The 5,876-nt window shown below is 38.5% G+C and overlaps 1 non-coding gene across 1 annotated transcript; it reads right to left on the bottom strand.

Annotated features, from left to right (window-relative positions):
* Positions 1-4,357: 4,357 nt before the first annotated feature.
* On the bottom strand, positions 4,358-4,464 carry LOC121210306 (small nucleolar RNA R71). The gene has a single exon (XR_005905420.1). It is a non-coding gene; the product is annotated as a small nucleolar RNA R71 (small nucleolar RNA).
* Between the last annotated feature and the right edge of the window lie 1,412 nt (positions 4,465-5,876).

Here is a 5,876-nt window from a genome sequence, read left to right as displayed (position 1 = left end):
AGGATTACTTCAGCCGATCATGATACCCGAGTGGAAATGGGATCGAGTCACAATGGACTTTGTGTCTGGACTGCCATTGTCAGCAAGTAAGAAAGATGCGATTTGGGTTGTTGTCGATAGACTGACTAAGTCGGCCCACTTTATCCCCGTGCGTACGGATTTTTCATTGGATAAACTAGCTGAATTGTACGTTTCTCAGATTGTGAGATTACACGGGGTACCTATTTCTATCGTGTCGGATAGAGATCCGAGATTCACCTCACGATTTTGGAGGAAATTGCAAGAAGCTTTGGGTACCAAGCTGCATTTTAGCACTGCTTTTCACCCCCAAACCGATGGTCAATCTGAGCGGATAATTCAGATACTTGAGGATATGTTGAGATGTTGCATCCTCGAGTTCAGTAGTTCATGGGAATGATATTTACCTTTGATTGAATTCGCTTACAACAATAGTTTTCAATCAAGTATTAAGATGGAACCTTACGAGGCTTTGTACGGTCGTAAATGCCGTACACCATTGTTTTGGACCGAGCTCGGTGAAAGTAAAATTTTCGGAGTTGATTTGATTAAAGATGCCGAACAGAAAGTAAAGGTAATCCGTGAAAGTCTGAAGGCAGCCACAGATCGTCAAAAATCGTATGCGGATTTGAAACGAAAAGACATTGAATATCAGGTGGGAGATAAAGTGTTTCTTAAAGTTTCGCCTTGGAAAAAGGTACTCAGATTTGGTCGTAAGGGCAAGTTGAGCCCGAGATTCATTGGGCCGTACGAAATCTCCGAACAAGTTGGTCCGGTTGCGTATAGATTGATTTTGCCCCCTGAACTTGAAAAGATTCACGATGTCTTTCATGTTTCGATGCTTCGACGTTATAGATCTGATCCGTCACATGTGATTAATCCCTCAGAAGTTCAAATTCAATCTGACTTGAGTTATGAAGAAGAACCGATTCGTATCCTAGCTCGTGAAGTGAAAGAGTTGCGAAACAAAAGGGTTCCGTTAGTTAAGGTGTTATGGCTCAAACACGGGATCGAGGAAGCTACTTGGGAAACCGAGAGCTCGATGAAAGAACGATACCCAAACCTATTTACCGGTAAGATTTTCGGGGACGAAAATTTCTTAAGTGGGGGAGAGTTGTGACAGCCCAAAATTGACCCTAGTCGGGAAGTGGTTTCGGGACCACTAAACCGAGTCATAAAAATAATTAACCGTCATAATTGATGCTCATTATATGTACATGTGCATGTGTGAAAATTTCGTGTTTGAATTTTGTTAATTGTAAGTGAATTTTATCAAATAGAACTTATGTGAGAAAATTTTGAAATGTGCTAGGCAAATGCAAAGTGGCCTATTAATGCATATTGTGAAAATGATGGGTTTGCATGTCAATTTACCCAAATTAAGGCATAGTGGCCGGCCATGCTATGAGTGGAAACATGTCACAAACATGTTATGTTAGTGAGGTATGTTAGGAAAAATAAAATAAGGAGTATGGGTAATAAAGAAATGGAAACAAAAAAAAATGTGTGGTTGTTTCCCCCCCCCATTGCCGTGAGTTAAAGAAAAGAAAAGAAAAATTTTGTTCATCCTTTTTCATCTTCTTTTGGCCGAAAATTCTAAGGAAGGAGGAAGGAGTTCTTGCTTCATGTTTGGTTTGGAAGAGGATTAGGAGGAGGTTTGGCCATACTTGTATCTAGATCAAGGTATGTTTGAGGTTGTGCCATGAGATTCATGCATGTTTTTAGTTGCTAGCTTGAGTTCTAATTAGCCCATGGTTCAAATCTTTGCTATGTCATGGGGATGATATTCGGCCTAGGTGGATTTTGTGTTAATGCCATTGCATGCTAAATATGAAGCTTGTTAATGATGCATGTGATGGTGGATTGATGATTCTTGAATCTTCTTTTAGCATTTTTGAGTGAGCACATATGTGCATTGGTTGCTAGATGGAGAAGAATCGGCTAGCAAGTTGTGTGCTAAGGCCGAATATAATTTTTGTATATTAATGAGTAATGCATGTGTTAAATTGATGGAAAGGGAGAGGATGCTTTACTAGTGTATATATGTGTGTATTAGCCAAGTTTTGAACTTGAAACAAAATGGTGTTTAGTCAATACAAGTAACCATACTTGTAGAATGTATTAAGTGTTGCAATCGGCCCCAACATAGACATGTATGTTCGGCCACATGAATAAGTACATAAGCTATGTGTATGTTAGGCCATAGGTAGCCTATTGATGGCTTTAGCTTGACTTAGAAAATTCGGCTAAGGGGAAATATTAGCTAGTATGTTGAATTCGATTCGTGATTTCGTACACATGTGACTCTAATGTCTAATGTATATATGGGCTAAGTACCTTGAGCTTCTCTTTTGATGTTCGAATGAATTGTATTAAATTGCTTGATGTGATTAAAAATGCGTATGACCATTGTGTATTTGAGCTAAAAGGGTGGCCATACGACCTATCAAACTCCTTGTCATATTCGGCCACAAGCTAGCAAAATGAGACTTTAATGAGTTAAATTTGTTTGAATTAGCTCAAGAGCTTAGAGGACCCCAGTTGGATAAGGGAAAGGAAAAAGTGGTCGAGTAGCCATCGGAATCGTTCGACAACATCCGAGGTAAGTTCTTGAGTAAAAGAGCTTAAATTATGATTTGATTAGATCATGTTTTAAGCAAATCAAAATCATGCTCCTTGTGTGTGGCTATTGAGCCAAAATTGAAAAAATGATAAGTGTCTTGTGTTTGAGTTTTGCTAACGAAAACGAAATACGAATGTGCCATGATTTATTGTTAAATGTGCATGGTTATTTGAATGATGTCCGGGCTAAGTCCCGAAGGCTTTGTGCTAAGTGACCATATCCGGACTAAGATCCGAAGGCATTTGGGCGAGTTACTATAACCGGGCTATGTCCCGAAGGCATTTGAACGAGTAGTTATATCGAGTTAAATTCTGAAGGTACGTGATTTGGGAATGAATGATCTTGCTGTAAAAATTTCAGTTAATACGCTTGAAACATCCCAACATTGAGGTATGTTTCGTATGTGCTTTGAATTAGTTGAGCCCTTACAAATAAGTATTCGCTCAGTTGATAAATGAGCTACCGGCCTTTGGCTAAGTTGATCTTTGTGTATGAATAAAAGGGTTGGTAATGTGAAGTAAGTATGATATTGAAAAAGTTGTGCATATGAAATTATCCGTTTAGCTACATGAATGCTATACTTTTGTTGTTCTGGAATCCCTTGCTCAAAACTTACTAAGCATAAATTGCTTACTCCGTCTCCTTGATTCTCTGTTTTATAGATTTTGGTTCTCCAGCTATCGGACTCGGGATTTTGAAGTCGAAGTCGCCCACACTATCAAAACCCCCCCCTTTTGGTACAATTTTGGTTGAACTTCGAAATGGCATGTATAGGACTACCCTTTTTGTTGGGGGTCATGGACCCTTTGGACTTGTATAATTTTGGGATAGCCATGCGAAAATGGCTTATATATGTTTGAGTATAATGTTATAATCATTTGGTATGGATATGGTTATTGAGAGGTGTGGATATGCTTAACAAGGATTGGCCATGGGAATGGTTAATCACTATCATAATTTGTGCTATTTATGCTAAAAGGGTTAGTTGAATCATGGAAACTATGAAATAGGTAAAGTCTACCTTAAAGGCAGATGCTGACAGCAGCAGTGATGTAGATTTGGAAAATCACTAAAAATAGTAGGAAGGGAATTAAATAGTGAATAAATTATGTAAACTAACCTTGATGAATCTATTTTCATAGAAAAGTAACGAAATGATCATATGGACAGTATGTTAAGAGATATTCAGGTTCTCGTAAGATAGGGCCAGAACGTTTTCTGGATTCCCTGTTTTGACTTTTGAAATTCATTATAAATTAACCAGAGATAATTAGGAGTCATTCCATATATTTATAGATTCCTCTTGGAGTCTAGTTTCTATAGAAACAAACGACATCAGTATTGAAGCCCTGTACAGGGAGATATCCAAGTCGTAATGCGCAAAGGTCAGTGTAGTCAATCCCTGTAACATGGGAGACTTTGACTAATAAACTGTACTAATTGGCCCAACCAAAAATTCTAGAAAAAAATATTTATATGGACATATGAGTCTAGTTTCAGGGAAAATTTACAGAACTAGATTCTGAGTTTCTGAACTCAAGATATGATTTTTAAAGCGACTAGTACGCAGATTGGCAGTGTCTGGGAAATTTATTTATAAGTGGTTAAAGTCTGTTAACACCTCGTGTTCGACTCCGGTGACGGTCTCGGGTTCGGGGTGTTACAGGGACGAGATCACTATTCCTCATGAAGTATTTCCCGCCTTACAAGAATGTTAAGCTGAGGGACGAGATCACTACTTTCCAACAAATGGATGATGAGTCCTTGTATGAGGCATGGGAAAGGTATAAAGAATTATTACGGAAGTGCCCTCATCACGGAATCCCACGTTGTATCTGACTTGAGATGTTTTATAATGGCCTCAATGCTCACAAGAGGATGGTAGTGGATGCTTCTGCTAATCATGCTCTCCTTTCTTAGTCTTATAATGAGGCTTATGAAATCATTGAGAGAATTGCTAGCAACAATTATCAATGGTCAACCAATCAAGCAGACGCTCTCACTTCACTTGCATCTCAGGTATCCTCAATATCCTAATACTTAAAAATTTTACCACTAATGGGTTTAATAGTCTTGCAGCTCAGCCACTAAATCAATTTGAGAATATAACCTATGACTATTATGGGGAAGGACATATGTTCGAAGAATGTCCATCAAACCCAGAATCCGTTTATTACATGGGTAACCAAAACCAAAATTGAGGAAGGCAAGGACTACAATCCAATTCCTATAACCCATCGTGGCAAAACCACTCTAATTTCTCTTGGAGTAACTAAGGGGCTGGACCCAGTAACACATACGCCTAACCTAGACTGAACCAGCCACCTATTTTTACCCAAAAAGTTCAAAAACAACCTCAAATTGAACCATCCAATGGCTTAGAAAACTTGTTGAAGGCATACATAGCCAAGAATGATGCATTAATCCAAAGCCAAGCAGCTACATTGAAAAACCTGGAAAACCAAATGGGCCAGCTTGCAACTAAACTCAGAAACTAACCACAAGGTGCTTTACCTAGTGATATGGAGAATCCTAGGAATATTAGGAAGGAGCATTGTAAAGCTTTGACATTGAAGAGAAAAAAGACATTAGATCCTAACATCGTCGAAGTTGAAAAAGAGCCAACTGATGTTCAAGACTCAGAGGAAGTTCAATCGAGTGTTGAAATTTCAGTTTTACTGGAACTTGAATCTATAAAATCTGATAAGGTAACTTCTGAACTAGCTAATTCTGATAAACTAACAACTTCGTTAGAAGCAGAATTGCCACAGAAGATGAATCAACCAGTTCCAGTAAAGAAGCCTCCACCATCCTACCCTCAAAGACTTCAAAACCAGAAGCAGGAAGTTCAATTCAAGAAGTTCCTAGACGTACTCAAGCAACTTCATATCAACATTCTGTTGGTTGAAGCACTTGAAGAAATGCCGAACTATGTCAAATTCATGAAGGATATCCTATCAAAAACACGAAAACTTGGAGAATTTGAGATAGTAGCCCTGACAAAAGAATGCAGTGCATTTCTTCAAAACAAACTACCCCCAAAGTTGAAGGATCTTGGATGTTTTACCATACCTTGCAACATTGGAGCAACATATTATGGTAAGACACTATGTAATTTGGGTGCAAATATCAACTTGATGCCCATGTCACTATTTAGGAAGTTGGGGATAGGTGAAATTAGACCTACTACGGTTACACTTCAATTGGCAGATCAATCCTTAGCACATCTAGAATG

The sequence above is a fragment of the Gossypium hirsutum genome, chromosome A11 (genome assembly GCF_007990345.1).
Source record: "Gossypium hirsutum isolate 1008001.06 chromosome A11, Gossypium_hirsutum_v2.1, whole genome shotgun sequence".
NCBI classification, from domain to species: Eukaryota; Viridiplantae; Streptophyta; class Magnoliopsida; order Malvales; family Malvaceae; genus Gossypium; species Gossypium hirsutum.
Note: the sequence above shows the minus strand (reverse complement) of the source record. Positions and strands in the feature narration are given on the sequence as shown.